This window comes from Octodon degus, unplaced genomic scaffold (assembly GCF_000260255.1).
Source record: "Octodon degus isolate 3935 unplaced genomic scaffold, OctDeg1.0 scaffold00274, whole genome shotgun sequence".
Taxonomy (NCBI): domain Eukaryota; kingdom Metazoa; phylum Chordata; class Mammalia; order Rodentia; family Octodontidae; genus Octodon; species Octodon degus.
The window spans coordinates 296,661-313,230 of NW_004524850.1; the positions used below are offsets into that span (position 1 = coordinate 296,661).

General features: G+C 47.6%; 1 protein-coding gene and 1 pseudogene across 1 annotated transcript in view; one reads left to right on the forward strand and one right to left on the reverse strand.

The window, feature by feature from the left end:
• LOC111814151 overlaps positions 1 to 493 on the forward strand; it is an 8,220-nt pseudogene extending 7,727 nt beyond the window's left edge.
• Positions 1 to 16,570, reverse strand: part of LOC111814145 (zinc finger protein 431-like) — a 629,125-nt gene that overhangs the window by 64,107 nt on the left and 548,448 nt on the right. The gene's annotated exons all lie outside the window — the stretch shown is intronic.

Genomic DNA, 16,570 nt, shown 5'->3' on the forward strand with positions numbered 1-16,570 from the left:
GCGCCCACGACATCCTAAGCGAGCCTTCCGCAGATGCCCAGCCGCCGGCCAGCAGACGACTGAAGAAAATACTAAGACCTTTAGGGAAGATGATTGACTTCATCAGTGTGCCTGCCCCAGAATTTGCACACAGCGGTCCTGCCAACATGGTTCATGATTTTAGCAAGAAACTCGCGGCCTCTTTAGATCTTAACCGGGATACGTGCTGTGTGATCCGTCTGAACACTGCCATCCGCGCGCCGCCCGCACCCTGTTGCGGTTACTCGCCAACACCAAGGCTGGAGCTCCGCGCCTCAGTCATACCGCGTTTGCGAGCACGCGCCCATTAGGGATCCAGTTGGAAACACTGCCGGCTTGACTGGGCCATAAGGAAACTTACAAATTGCAGCGCAGAGAAACCGTTAAAGGTATTCAGAAACCTGAAGCCAGCGAGTGTATCACAATTCGGCATTTTGAAAACAAATTTGCTGCGGAAACTTTAATTTGCTCTTGAACAGCCAAGAAAAACAGGGAGAAAAACGTAATCGCACAGCATAACCATACCTTTTGTATTTTGTGCACTGATTATTTTTAAAAATCTTCTTTCATGTAAGCAGCAAACAGGGCCTTGCTATCTTTTTATCTCATTGATTCAATTAAAAAATCTTTTTAAAAATTTCCTTCTTTCCAAGCGTAGTGTCTTTTATGTTTGAATGTGTAAGTATATGAAGTCTAGATGCTAGTCCACCATAGATCTTAAGTATCAGGAGAAACTAAAATTTCTTTCAATCATTTATCAGGATTTGTTTTACTCATGCATTTTCAAGAGGAGGGGTTATATAAAGAATAATCATAATGCATATATTAAAATGGACCACCGTGACTTATTTGTGGTGTTAATTGCTCTGCTATCTAGTTTATTAGAGTATTTAAGCACACATTTTTTCCCTTTTTTTTTTGGCAGAACTGGGGGATTGAGCTCAGGCCCTTGCGATTGCCGGGCAAATGCTTATTCCACTGAGCCGTCTCCCCCACCCCCACATTTTCTCCGTTAATTAAAATGTGCAGAATTTTCACTGTTGCATTTAACTATTTGGACTATGATTTCCACCTTGCTGTTTCATTATCCCAGGCATCTGCTGTAATAATACTCTAGAAAGTGTTTGGAATTTAAGAGATAACTTGTGTCACTAATTTGTATAACCTATATCTGTGCGATGGAATACAAATATCACAAAGTTAAAAAAAAACAGCCTGGACCTCAGCAACCCACGAGGATCAGCGGCCTGCCCCAGGGAGGCTGCACTCCCGCATCTTCGCCCCGGCGCCTGCCTGTGGAGCTCGGGTGAGCTGGTCTGCCACATGGGGGTGGCTGTGTTGCATCTGAGGCATCTGGCCCTGCCGGCCAGGGCTCCCTCGTGGAGAGTGCTGTAGACTGTGCCCAGATGTGCCTGCCTCGTGGGTGCCCAGGTGGCAGTCACGGCGCCGGGAGCAGGAGACACGGGGTGCCCAGAAGAAGCAGCTGTGACATAGACCAGGAAGGTGCTCTTTGCTGTCTGCCCACCCTCTCTTTTTGAAGCCTGTCATCCTCCCAGCCCCTGCCTCGAAAGATGTGCTCAGCCAAACACTCCTCACCTGCCAGCCTCCTGTGTCCTCCTCTCCTCCCCTAGTCTACCTGAAAGGACTCAGAGATGGAGCATTCCTTCTGCACAGCTAGGAGGTGAAGCTGACCGTTGGCTTACCCTATCACTCCCCCCCACTTATGTTTTACAAAATCACTTAATGTGGGGGCCAGGGAGATGGCTCAGTAGAGTAAGTGCTTGCTTGGCAAATACAAAGTCCTGAGTTCAATTCCCGGTTCCGCCCAGAAAAAAAAAAAAAAGAAAATCACTTAATGTGCCCAGAAAGAAGGGAAACCAGGCATCCAGGGGCTTTGGCCTTCTGACATGGTGAAAGCCCTGGGCAGGAGAAATGTTTCATCCTGCAGGGCCCATCATGCTGTCTATCTGCCTTGAAAGTTAGGTACAGAATGCAGGCTCCTGGCTGAGTCCCCACAGTGCCACCAGGCACTCTCTCCTCCAGATCTGATGTAGGAGAAATGAAACTCACAACCTGAAAGGTCCCTGGGAGAAGGTCCCTGGAGGGAGCCCATGTTCAAACTAGAACAGCGGAGGTTAAGAGCAGAATATTTATAGGGGAAAAGAAAGCTTGTCTGAGGGACAGAAGGGGGACCTGAGTGGGTTATCCCTGAAACTGTCTCTTTCAGGGATTTTTATAGAGCAAAGCCATGCAGTGAGATGGGTCTAAAGTGGAGAACATGGAAACTCGCTTAGGTGGGCATGAGATGGGACAAAACTATGGTCAACCAATGAGATTACAAGCACCACTGCTCAGGTACAATTGACTAAATCCAGGACCAAATGGGAAAGCTAGTCACGTAGCCAGCAGGCATGGAAGGACAAGACTTTATCCAGTAGCTGGTAGCAGTTGGCTTAGTGACTCTTCCCGGCTTCCTGGGGGTGATGATCAATCCCAGATGCTCATCTGTAGGGAGGTGAGCATTTGGGTCTTAGGTCTAGCTCACAGCAGGAGCATCCGCCTCTCTCACAGCTGTCGAGTGTCTTGTCTCCCTTTGGGGGCCTGGCCCTGCCCAACTGCCTAGAACATTTCTGATTCAGCAGCCTTCTCAACTTTGGGGCTTGCCGGTTAGCTCAGTTGTTTAATTCAGAAGCCCACAACACCCAGCTAGGGGTGGTACTGCATGCCTGTAATCCAGCACTGGTAAGGCTGAGGAAGGAGGATCCTGTGAGTTCAAGACCACCCTTGGTACAAAGTGAGCTCAAAGCCAGCCTGAACTACATGGTTAGACCCTATCTGAAAAAGCAAAACAAGAAGATATGAAAGAAAGAAGGGAGCCCGCCCCCCAACCCGCCTACGGCCAGCCTGAGTACTCACTGTGCCTCTCTTTGGGCCATGGGGCTCCTGTGTTTTCTCTCCTGTCAGGCCCAAGTGAACCACACGTGTTCTGCTCCACACCCAGCGCTGGCGGCACCTGTTCTCCAACCTGCACCAAGGAAGGCAACCTTTGCACACCAAAAAAAAGGAGCTTTGTTTTTTGCAGTTCTGGGAACGGACCCCAAGGCCCAAGCACAGTGGGCAGGCGCTCCAGCCCAGAGCTACACCAGCGCCTGCACACCAGATTCTCCTGGAAGGAGCAGCTGAGTTGGCTGCGGTTCCCGAAGTGGGCCCCGCCTGCAGGTACGTGGCGTCCGCACCTCTGGCTTTCTGCACACTGCCCCCACCCCCAGGTCCGTGGTGGAGTCTGTCAGATTTTTCCACACAGTGAAGAGACAGGAAAGATGAAAGCGGTTTTTATTGCAGGCAGGGGAGAACCACACAGAGATGCGAGAGTGCGCTGGCTAGACATGGAAGGCAGCTGACTTTATAGTTGTCTACGTATGATCGTGGAGGGACTAGGGAGCAGGCGATGACCTGGTTATGGCTCACTGGACAGCTCTTGGTGTGCATGCAGGTGCAGGAGGGCCGGGAAGAAGAGGAGGAGCGGGCAGCCCCGAGGCGACCCAGTGCGTCTCCGCACGGCCCCAGCCGTCCTTCCCATCTTTGGCTTGTTGTTCACTGTCGGTCAGACTGCTTCCTGCAGAACAGGGCGTCGGTCATGAAGCTGGGACGAGAATCTCTTTGGTGGCAGAGATTGGTGGCACGACTCCTGGATTGGAGAGACTTTGAGAAGAGTTTTAAAAGGCAGAGTGCTGAGAGTAGACAGGCCAGCAGCTGAGTAAAGGGCCATAAGGGGTAGCTAAGGGGCCCGAGACCCCAACATGTCATTCCACGAAGACCACGCGAAGAGGAAGAGCGACGACGGCTGGCTCCCGCTGCTGCACTCCGGCCAGCTACGCAGGCTTTCTGCCTTGTCCGTGACCATCCCTGACTCATTTACAGGTTAAGAGCACTCGGCTGCCGGCCTGGCACGGGTGCCCCCTCTTTCGGCTGCCACAACTTCAAGAGCTCAGCAGTTTTGGAGGGTGACAGCAGTGAGATTGTTATTTATTCATTTATTTTCCTTTCTGTATTTTAGGGAATGGCCTACAGGATGTTCAGGTTTTCACTACTAGATGAGACTCAGAGTGATCCACCCGTTTACAGCCTCCCAAGTGCTGGGATTACAGAGGCGTGCCATCACACCCAGTCTCAATCCTCATCTCAGTGCGCCCCGTGGGCAGGGCCGGAACGGCATGCCCAGGTATCCAGCCCACCGCCCGTGTGCCTGCTTGCAGGTGCTTTAATCTGCTATTTGGCCAGCCCTTATTTTGGTTTTGAAGCAAAAGAATATCAGTTGTTATTTGTGTTTGTTGGTGTTATGTGAGAGAGTTGGTGATAGAGATTTTTGGCATGAATACTTGTGCCTGCTCTTCCTGCCCCAAAACCCATCCCAAGTGTAGGGGTCACTTCCAGGTTCTCATCTCAGTCCAAGAAGCCAATATTTATAATCTCAAAATTACATTATTGGAATCTCATCAAGTTGATTCCAATCTACCACTTACAATGTAACCCACGGTGAAAATAAAGACACTAAATTATATGTTCAATCATTGAGGAGTCAAGGGACTCTAAATTCAGCCACAAAAATGGCTTTCCGGAACCCAGAGCGTGACCCAGGCCCCCACCCGGTTTTATTCAGTGGAAGAATGGCTTGAGGAGGATTGACTGAGAATTGTGGGAAGTGGGAGACTGTGAGCTGAGCTAGGTGAGAGGCCTACATTTACCTCTGTGATATGCAGAGAGGATATGCAGAGAGAGTAATCTGCATTATAGCATCTAATGTTTTGCTGGGTCTGGTGCTTCAGCTTTGATGTCCTCTTTCAAGCCCCAGGAAGTCACAGCCTCTGTGTGGAGGCTCAATCCCAGCTGATCCCAGCTGGTGGCGCGGAGCATTGGCTCTTTGTCCTGTCTCGACCGGGCTCACATTAAAGAGCAGCTGGTGTAGGTTACCAGGGAAACACGCATGCCACCTTCAGAGACTGTCACTAGCACCTCAGCTAGACCAATACACATTGCTTAAGGCCAGTTGAAGGATAAACAGAAGTCCTAGCCAGCTCCTATTGCATATCAATAGGAGGAAATAGGGTCAGGCTCAGTCAAAACGGAGACAGTCGCTCTTCTTTCAAGGAGAGCTGCTCAGGGGGTCCTCCACACCAAGAACCAGAAGGATGTGCAGTCTGATGAGGACCCGGATGTGAGCAGCTGTCATTCAGGTGAGATGGGTGTCCTGTTGCTGCAACAGGACAGATGTCCCTACAGTGTCTGGAGAGTTTATAGTCAGGGCTGAGACCATAAAGACAAGTGTGTGGGATCTTGTCCATTTAGGGGAAAGACGGGTGTAAGCCCCTGCTTTACATCCTTTAAGCCAACCCGTAGGTGGGCAAACAGCCGTGTGTGTGTGTGTGTGTGTGTGTGTGTGTGTGTGTGTGTATAATACATATGTAACACAGTGGGGAAGATCTTCCAATTGAATTGCGCAGGTTTTGCACTGAGAGATCAAACAATTAATTGACCATTGTTGAGAGTTATGAATGCATGGGGGCCTACTGTGGCGGGATTAGGTGGAAAAGAGAGATGAGAGGCAGTGCAGAGTGTGGGCTACCACGTAGGGGCCCTGTCTGTAGGGAATGCAGGGCCAGCACCCGCTGAGGTTTGAGGTAGGTGAGAGGATGGCTCAGGTGTGTGAGAGAAGCGGGGGGCGGGGAATGATTTCTTGTTGTAGGACAGTTGAGGGGTAGGCCAGGACAGCGGAAATAGGAAGTGGGGTCTTAAGTTGAGCTTTTATGGTCATAAAATTGCCACAAGGTGTTTGCCTTGTATTACCAGCACTATGGAAATAGCGTCCCCAGGGTTTGCCCAGGAGGAATCGGGGCAGGATGCATTGAGAATTGAAAATGTCACCCATCTGGCGTCGATAGAGGGGAATAAAACTCCCAACCTGACCTTCAACAAGTCTGTGTTCTCTAGAACTGAAGAGTGAATTTTAGGAAAAAGAGAGGTTAAGAGCAGGATGTATTTATTGGAGGAATGACAGAATTTGTCAGAGAGAGGTACAGGAGGGGACCTGAGCAGATTACCCAAGAATCTGTCTTTTCCAGGGATTTTTATAGAGCAAAAACCATGAGGCAAAAGTGAGTCGAAGGTGAAAAATATGGAACTGGCACATGAGGTGGGACAAAACTATGGTCACCCAATAAGACCACAAGCACAATTACTCAGGTAAAATTGATTAAATCCAGAACCAAATGGGGAAGCGAGTTGTGGAGCAAATGGGCATGAATATAGAATAGGGGCTCTTCCTAGCTTCCTCAAGGTGAGCCTCAATCCGGAAGCACGTGGCTGCATTTGTTTTCCTTTTGTCTTCAGATCTGGCGTGCTGCAGGCGTGTCTGTCTCTCTCACAGTTGCAAGGGATCTTGTTTTCTGCACTTGCCCCTCCCTGAAGGCCTATCCCTACGTGACTGCTTATACTGTCTCCATCTACCTCAGCTGCCTGCAGCATCCCCCTCTGAAGAAGCAACCCAAACTGCTGTGAGGGAATCATGGGCATCCGTCTGGTTTACTGAAGTCCTCAAATTCATAGATGATTTTAACTACAGCTAGAAAAATAGCAAAAGGTCAAACTCCATCAAAAAGAGTTCTAAAAACCAGTGGATTACAATTCTATGCCTTAAAGAGTTTCTAAATTCACCAGTTAGCTCATGTTTTGATTATACATGCTCAAATTTTTCAAAATTTGTCCTTGCCTAGAGGATGCCAAAATCCAGGTAATCATACAGGTAAAAGCTATAACAAATATGCTAGATTACTTTTACTTATTTAATTTTGTGGGGGGTTTTGAGACAGAGTCTCACTATGCAGTTCAGCGGGCCTCGAGCTCACTGTGCAGCCCAAGCTGGTCTAGGGCTCGCGATGAATGATCCTAGGACTACAGGCATGCCCCACCACACCCAGCTAAATTACGTTTAGATTCTTTCCTGAGCCATCAGATCTTGTCTAAAAAAATCAGGTTATATGACACATTAAGGCCTTAACTTCCGACACTGACGGGATTTTATCTGTCCTTGGGGACCTTGTTTTGGCCAATGAAATACTTTTTAAGTCTTTGCACATGAACAGCATGAATTACATTTGTAAAAACCATTCTCAGCGTCATTTTGATCAGTTGGCGAACTGAGTATGTATGTTACGTCATTTAGACAGGACAGGGTCTCTGTAGCGTGAGAGCTGCTCTTTCAGGCATAGCTAAATGGAAGGGGTGAGGTAAAGTCACCCCAATCGCAGATTAAGCAAGGTGCCTTCTACAGTCTGTTTCTATTGAGGTATGAGGACTGTAAGAAGGTCAGGATTGGGAAAGGACAAAGAGAGCTGCAGTCGGCTGGGTTTCCTCTAGTCAGGGCTCCTCCGTGCAGAGCACGGGTGGAGATATCATCCGGCCGAGGGAGGAGGCGGCCCCAGGGCCCGGCAGGCCTGCTGGACCTCCTCGGAAGCCGGGTCTGGGCTCTGGGGCCCACACCTGACAGTACAGCCTTGCCGCTGGTGGCCGCCTGGGCCGTGAGGCCATGGCTTGGGGGACCTCTTAGTGCAGCCCTCCTTAAGGTGGCCTGCTCCTGACACAGGTGGCAGATGAATGCAGCCCAGAAATGAGACTTGGGGTCTGATTTGATGCTGCAACAAAGGCAGGCATTCTTCACCTCTTCCTTTTCTTTCCCTAGTTTTCCCTCAGTCCTGAGTTTCGGACACTAAGAGGCAGCTTTTACTACAGTCCCAAGTGAGCTCTCTGGAGCCAAAGCTATCTTTTGTGGTTCTTTTTAATATCTGCAACTGACTGAGTGATGAATTTATCAGTAAGAATAATCTGTCCTATTGAATTAGGATCTAGGAGGGCTGGCCAGAGAGCTCAGCAGACTAAAGCACCTTCTTAGGCAAGTGCAGGGACCAGCTTCAGTCCCCGGCGTGCCGCGTGGAGGTGCACGCCTGTAATCCCAGCGCTTGGGAGGCTGAAGACAAGCGGATCACTGAGTCCGGTCTGTGCAACAGATCTTGTAGACCCGGTACTAAATACATTAAAAATGAATAGGATCTAGGGAAGTATGTTTCATCAATGCCTCTAATAACTGTTCTAAGAAAGCAGAGAGGTTTTCGTCTTTCTCCTGATAAAGAGTGTGGCACACTGCGACACAACAGACGCCGAAACCAAAGGAAGCCTTTGGAGCGCTCTGTTAGCTGAGCACAGCGGCACCACTCCGTCAGAGAAACGGAGGAGAGTGTGCGCTGAGTTGGAACAAAGCACAACCTTTAAAGTGGAAAATCGCAGGGTTGGGGGAGGAAAGGGGATTTTTTCAAGGTTTAGTTAATGCTCCCTAACTCAGGAAAGGCACCTGGTTATAGTCTAATCTATTTCTCAGGAAGCTCAGGAACATCTGTTGATTAGGGCGAAGAGCTGCAGTTCATGGTCTGGCCCGGGGGTGTGTTTACTGAAAAGATCAAAGCTTTACAAGACAAGGACGTTATGAATCTTGTTACAGAATGGAGTTGAGTCTGCCAGCTTATAACAAAGAGCTGAAAATTTAAAGTAACTAGAAGGCTTGGTTTTAGTTGTTCTTAGACCTTCAAGAATATATGCTTCAAATAAATATTAGGCCAGCACTTGTCTTGGGCAGGAACCTCTTCGGCTCCAGAGGGAACTAGTAGTTCCCCTGGCTATCTCTTAGCTTTTAAAATTAACTACAAGATATTTATCCCCAAATGTAATAGCAGCTTGTAATTGTAGGGAGCCCTTTTTGTCCTCGTATTGGTCCAGGAAGCTTATATTTGTAATCTTATGGATAAGTTATTGGAATCCCATAAGTTAATTACAATCTACCACTTCCAGTGCAACTCACAGCAAGAATAAAGACACTAATGCATATCTATAGTTATGGGGAGCCAAGGGGCCCTAAACCCAGCCTTGGTGATGGCTATCCAGATCAAAGGCCTCCACCCAGGGCTGAACCTGGGTTTTATTCAGTCATGAAAGAGATGTGGCTTGAGGAGGAATGACTGAGAATTGCAGGAAGTAGGTGAGAGCTGTGAGCTGGGCTGGTAGGAGGCCTGCATTCATCTCTGCGATATGCAAAGGAAGGACATACAGAAAAAGCAAACTGCATTATGCTACTGAGATAGTATCTAACATTTTGGGGTCCGGTGCTTTAGCTCTGATGTGTAATCTTTCAAGCCCCAGGAAGCCACAGCCTCTATCTGGAGGCTCGATCCCAGCTGACAGCGTGGAGCACTGGCTCTTCATCCTGTCTCGACCTGGCTCATATTGAAGAGCAGCAGGTGTGGATTATCAGGGAAACACACATGCCATCTTCAAAGGCTACCACAAGCACCTCGGCTAGCCCAATATGCCCTGCTTAAAGCCTATTGAAAGGATAAAGAGAAGTCCTAGCCAGTTCTGAACATAGCAATGCGAGGAAATGGGGTCAGGTTTGGCCAAAATGGAGACAATTGCTCTTCTTTCAAAGAGAGTTGCTCCCGCAATCCTCCGCAGTAATGCTGCTTGTCTCTCATTAGAAGTCAATGTTTGATTTAAGAGTAACATGACACCTATTCAGCATACCTCACAGGTTTGAGTAAATCCTCTAAACACATCAATATACTTATTAGGGTCATGTAAAGATTTTTCAAGATCTGACATTATCTGTTCTAGGTAACTGACAGAACTAGGCACATGAACTCTGGAAGTTCCAAATTGTCTACTTACTTCTTTAAAGGGTATTATCCGTGAGGAGCCTGATAAACTCCACTAAGAATGGGTGTAGCCCTGTAGAGGACTGGACTACAGCTAGTATAGAGCCCCCACCCTCTAGACTAGAAGGGCAAGGGGGGAAACCCTTACCTTCTGTGATGGTGGGGGAGGCTGTGACTAAGGCTGTCTTGTCCTCGGGCTCCAAAGGTTGGGGAAGGGCTCTAGGACAGTGAATGTCTTAGGTGCCTGAGCTTCCTTGTTTACCTGGAGCTCACATCTACATTTCAAAGCTAGGTAATTAGGACTGTCTCTTAGCAAGCAAAATCTAAATACAAGACATTTATGACCAATTTCCTTCTTCTGACACTATCTAGTTTTAAAAGAATATCAAAATTAATATTTTCTTCTGTATGCCATTTTGACTCTAGAAGGTAGGCAGGCCACGCACACATATAGGTCTTTTTTATCTAATACTTAATGATGGACTCTAAAGGAGCAAGAGGCCCTGTGAATAAAAATAGAAAGGGGGCCAGGGAGATAGCTCAGTAGAATAAGGGCCTGTCTGGCAAGTACAAGGTCCTGAGTTCAATCCTCAGTACCAAAAAAGAAAAAAGAAAGAAGAGCATTTGTGTATTTTCTCCCCACTTCTAATTGGCCCTTAGACCCTCCAGGTGCTGTGCAAGTACTTCAGAGCAGACAGTGCCCTCTGGAGAGAGATCGCAGGATAAAATCTGACCCTCTAAGTGGTGCACAATTTTATTGTTCTAGAAAGTTCATGAACCATGTACTTAGCATTAATAAGCTTAAATTATAGTTGGTCTGGTGACAGGAATGTCTAAAGAAGGAAGACTAACTTTTTTAAAAAATTTATTTGTGTGTGTGTGTGTGTGTGTGTGGCCAGCTCAGCCCACCAGGGGGCGAGGCTGGCTGGCATGTGGTGCTGGGGGATTGAACTGTGTTCCCTGTGCTTTGCTAAGCTTGTTCTAAGTAGGTGCTTTAGATCACTGAGCCATCTCACCAGCCCCAGGAAGCCTAACTTTGTAGTAAACTATTCCATGTCTAAAAGGTGAGTTGAGTGTTGTAACCCAAAAATCAAAAAACCAGACTCAATTTAAAAGCGCTTTATTTAGCTGAGCTCAGCGGCAGCACATACTCTCGTCTCCAAGTATGTGCACTCCCAGGTGGGGAGAGACAGGGTTTTATAAAGCTGAAAACCACAAAAGGGAGAGGTCTTGTGACCTAAGCTCAAGTGAAATGCAGCACAGGGGACAGGGTCCTCACGTGGGAAACTAGGGTATACTTTTTTTAACAGGTGGTTACAATCTTTTTTTTTTTTTTTTTTTTTTCAGAACTGGAGATTGAACTCAGACCCTTGCACTTGCTAGGGAAGTGCTTATTCCACTGAGCCATCTCCCTGGCCCCAGTTACAATCTTCAGAAACAAACAATTACAATTTATAGTACAGTGTTGATCAGGGGACATATTGTGTGGAGTGCTCTGGGGTAAGAAATAGTTCAGATTTTAACCTTTAACGCACTGTGGTTTAGAACAAAGGAATAGTTTGAACATTAATAAACTGTGTTCAGGGGTCCAGAGGATGGCCTGAGTCACCAAAATGGAGCTTAAGTTATTAGCTTATACCAACAGTCCTCGTTAATAAAATCACAGTGGAAATGTACAGAGGTGTACAATAGAATGGCTATTCTGTTTACAAAGTGGAGAAAATCACATAGGTTATAACAGAAACATACAGAGTTGTATAACAAAATAGCTGTTCTAGTTGCAAAAATGGAGACGGTTACATAGGTTATAACATTGAGGAGCTGGCGAGATAGCTTGGCAGGTCAAAGCACCTGCTTAGGCAAGCTTAGGAGAGCTTAGGCAAGCAGAGGGAGCGCGCTTTGATCCCCAGCACCACATGCCACGCCAGCCCTGCCCTCAGGAGAGCTGAGCTAGTCAAAAAAATTAAAAATGAAAAAAATAAATGAAAGGTGAGTTGGAAGTAGAGCACTTTTCAGGCTACAGAGGTCACTTCTAGAGAATGATGGGACAATTCACTAGAGGAATTTGGCCCTGTGCTCTAAGACCAAAGAAATATCCAGACACTTGTGTTTTCTATCTAATCACTGGGGGAAACATTTTTAGCAGCCAGACAAGATTGGGTTTTATTTAAATTTTGAAGCTCAGTAATATTTGTCTGTGTAGAGCCATCCGAAGCTTGGCCTCTGACAAAGGCATGTCAAGTTTGGAGAATCTGCAGAGCAGGGCTTCCTACGGCTGTGTCTCCGCAGACAACTTGGGGATTGTTAGGCTTCTGATTTGCACAAAAGGGAGCACACACTTAGTCACCTCGGGTGTTGGCCTCACTTAATTAAGTGCGTAAAGTTCTTTTTTTTTTCTTTTTTGGTGGAACTGGGGATTGAACTCAGGCCCTCACACTTGTCAGGGAAGTGCTTATTCCACTGAGCCATCTCCCCGGCCCCATAAAGTTCTTACAGAGGCTGACTGCGCGTCTCCTACCTTGTAAGCCTGCAGAAAGGGCCAAGCCTAAGCCAAGAACATTCAACAATAACAAGGAAGTTTAGAGTCAAGACCTTGAGACAGTGAGAATGTACCCCTGAGAGCTGAGAGCTTCAGGAGGGGAGAACATAGAACTGAAAGAACAATGGTTGATCATGCCCCCCTGACCACTCTGAGGTTATATGTGTACTCATATTAATCAAAAGTTAGAAGATAGCTCAGTAGAATAAGCGCTTGCCTGACAATTGAAAGGGCCTGAGTTCAATCCCTGGTCCCGCAAAAAAAAAAAAAAAAAAAAGTTAAATTGTTTTCGCTTATAGATTAAAAACCACCTCTGTTAATCTTGCTTGAAGAAAGCTCATGTAATCACTCCTATGTAAACAAAGGCTCCTGATTTTGCTCTGGGTTGAAGGGACACACTCTTCTTCCCTCCTAACCCCGCTGTGTTTCTCTGAGTCTTTTTTCCTCACCCCTTGCCTTCCTCTCTCCTCAGGGTGTTTTCCCTGGAAGTGGAGGCTGTACCTCAGCATTTACCATCCAGTAATCACAGCTGGTAAAAGCACAATACTCAAGGATAAGAAAAAAAAACCTCTTTTTTTATTCTTAGTTAAGGTATGTAAAGCACAAAAGTAAATCATTCCCAATTGCTGCTGTGAAATGTAAATTACTGCAAGCGGCTTCAACCCAATTTCTGAAGCGGGGTGGGGGGTGATTAGTGATCCACTGAAAAGCCTGGGGAGCTTTCCTAGCTTACTAGCAGAGAGATATAAAAGTACAATAGATAAGGGGTGGGCTGTCAGCGGTCAGGAGCCAGTGTCCACCAAGGAACCTCTGGGCATCCACGAGAGAGCAGGCCTGGCCATGACACCTCAGTCGTTCTGGGCTTCTGCTGGCCCACACAACCAGAGCCCAGTCTCCAGAAAGGATTCCAGCTGTGTATCTGGTCAGCGTTCCAGCAGCCGTTGGCCTCCTTAGGGATTCACCAAAGACATGCTGCAGAAGCTGTCTTCTGCTTCAGAGTAGAAGCTGCTAAATGAGCACTTACTAGCTGGCAGAGTAACCACTGCTTGTCGAAATCTGTTAGGGATAGTTAAAAGCCTGACCAAGATTACCTAGTGCTTTACAGGAAATGCTTTACGTATTTAGGTGTTTATTTTGGCTTGTTTTCTTTCATGGATTTGGCTGTGGCAGGATCTCACTATTTTCCCAGAGACCACCTCCCTCCTTCTTCCCCAACTCAGCCCAGGGTGCAATTCCTTTCGGCTTTCCTGCCCCCTCAGGGAAGGCCCCAAGGAGTCCTGAGCAGCTCTCCCTGAAAGCAGAGCGACTGTCTCCGTCTTGGCTGAGCCTGGCCCTATTTCCTCCTTCTGATATTTACAGAGCTGGCTAGCACTTCTCCTTATGCTTTCAACAGGCCTTAAGCAATGTACATTGGTCCAGCGAGGTGCTGGCAGTAGTCTTTGAAGGTGGCCTGCGTGTTTCCCTGGTAACCTACACCTGCTGCTCTTTAATGTAAGCCGGGTTGAGACAGGACAAAGAGCCAGTGCTCCACGCTGCCAGCTGGGATTGAGCCTCAAGATGAGGCCATGACTTCCTGGGGCTTGAAAGATTACATCAAAGGGGCTGGGGAGATGGCTCAGTAGAATAAGCACTTCCCTGGTGTCATGGGTCAACTCACATTTTAGATTATAAATGTAAATCTTGTGCTTTCTGTTGTGTAAAAATGTATACTCACCACTGTTCTAAGTTGTTTAGTAACTAGTGGCTGTTTCTTGCTGTTTGCTAGATAAAATTCCTACCTCACCAATTCCTGTAAACAAAGTTAGATTACAGAGATGACTTCAAAAAAGGAAACTAAATGAGCTTTAACTTTTTGTAACCTCCGGGCTATGCAAGGCTGCCTGCAGCTACTCTGGTGCAAAATAACCAGAAACTAAAACAAAATCCCCAGGAAATTTAGTTTGAGTAGTGGTCACAACGACCCTGAAAGCATTATTGTGTGTCAGACAATGAATTTGTTTACCAAACTGAATGTGGTTCCAGGTTTTAACACCCCCCCCCTTCCTGGGCTACCACCTTTTGGTCTTCTCTCCCCTGAGAGCTGACCAGGGTCCTGAACTCAGTAATTAACAGCTTTCTAAATCCAATCTGGTTGATCTGGTTCCTATTCTGAGCGACTCATAACACAGGCAAACACAAGGGCCTGAGTTCAATCCCCAGTTCTGAAAAAAAAAAAAAAAAAAAAAAAAAAGATTACATCAGAGCTGAAGCACCAGACCCCGAAACATAAGATAGTATCTCAATAGCATAATGCAAATTACTTCCTCTGCATGTGGCAGAGGTAAATGCAGGCCACCCACCTAGCTCAGCTCACAGTGTCACCTACGTCCCACAATTCTCAGTCATTCCTCAAGCCACTCCTCCTCCACTGAATAAAACCCGGGTACAGCCCTGGGTCAGCCTCTTGGTTCCAGAAAGCTATCTTCATGGCTGGTCCTAGGTCCCCTTTGTTCCGCAATAATTATAAATATGTTTTAGTGTCCTTCTTTCACCTTGGGTTGCACTGGGAGTGTGAGATTGGAATTAACTTAATGGGATTCCAATAACATATCTTTGGGATTACAAATATTGAGTTCTTGGACCGAGACGAGAACCTGGAGGGGACTCCTACAATTGGTGCTAAATGTGGTTGGATCACATGACCTTCTCAACACAAGATTACTAACCAAAATCACATGTTGGCAATCCACTGGACCTTGCATGTCCCCAAGTTGCAAGTAGGAATCTATTCGTCAAGGGTAAACATGGGGCGACCTCAGTCTTTATACAAAGAAGAGAAAAAATTTAGTTTTTTGATTATGAAACTGTTAAAAGACGCCGACATTAAGGTATCATATATGCAAGTTTTTAGATTACTCCATGGGATAGCTACTGATAGGTTCTGGCCCTAGTATGAGTTGCTGAACTATTATGGTGGCCATCCAGTATGGCTAACGCCCTTAAAACAGCTCATCTTCCCAAGACCACCTCCCTGCTTCTTCTGCAACTCAGCCCAGGATGCAGTTTCCTTTCACCCTTCCCGCCACCTCAGGGACAGCCCCAGTCAGCTCCTCGGGTGTATCTCAACATCCCCCTCAAGCCGCACCCCTGGCAACAGGCCGCAAGAGCCTCAGCCTCCCTTTGTGCCAATCCAGAGAATTCCTCATCTTCCCAAGTTCTCTCCATGTCCTCCAAGATAATGAAGCCCCTTTCCCTTTTCCCTTCTGCCTGTTTCTCTGCTGTGACACCACTGAAAACCTATCAGCTACATTCTACCCTTCTTTTCCCAAAGCCGGTGCACTGGATCTCACAATTTGAGATGAAATAGGTGAACCCTTTTATGTGGCTCATAAAAGAAACATTCACCCACAAACTACAGCCACATACAACCTGGTGCAGGGAGCCATCTCATCCTGGAGACCTAACAGCCGGGGAAGGAATACAGATCAGCACCGGCTTACCATTACGGAAGGCTCTACTGGTGCTAACAAAGTGCCCACGAATGAGGAGAGTGACAGGGAAAGGGGCGCTGATGTTACTATGACAACACAGTCAGAGCACCCCCAAGGTCAAGTGCCTCCAAATGGGCTGCTAGAGAAAAAGGAAGCTTGTTTAAAAAGTGCAAATAGGGGCTGGGGAGAAATTTTTTTTTCTTCTAACTCACGCAGCTGCCTACAACAATTTTCTTCGGTGGCAGGTGGCAGTCAGTTGGTCCCGACAGTGTGCAAGCCACAACGTGAAGCCTGCTGCCGTATCCCCAAATAGCGCCCGTGGAACGGCAGCCCTCCTCGGTGCTGCTGGGCCTGGCCCTGCCCTCACGACGCCCTCCTTCATCCCGGAGCTGTTTCTTTCCGGACACGGACGTGGGCCTTGCAGAGCACAAAAGTGGCCCAATTTCAAAAAGAGAGCTCTTAGCCATTGAGGAAACAGGGGTACATCTGCAAAGCCAGGAGTGCACACACTGACATGCAATTGTTTTCACCAGGTAAGGCTGACGCTGCAGAAGAGAGCCTCGCCCAGGAGCTGCAGGGCAACAGCCGCTTAAGCGCTACCGAAGTAGGTGGAAGGAACTCACTGCGTTTTAACCTCGGGACAGAGGGCGGGCCGTGGAGCAGCAGCCAATCAGCGACGAGGAGGCGGGCTGCACGAACTGTCCAATCAGGAGCGCCGAGGAGGGCGGGACTTCCGGTGTTGCTCCCTCATCTCCGGCACGCTGCTCTGTGTCTCTCAGCGCCCCAGA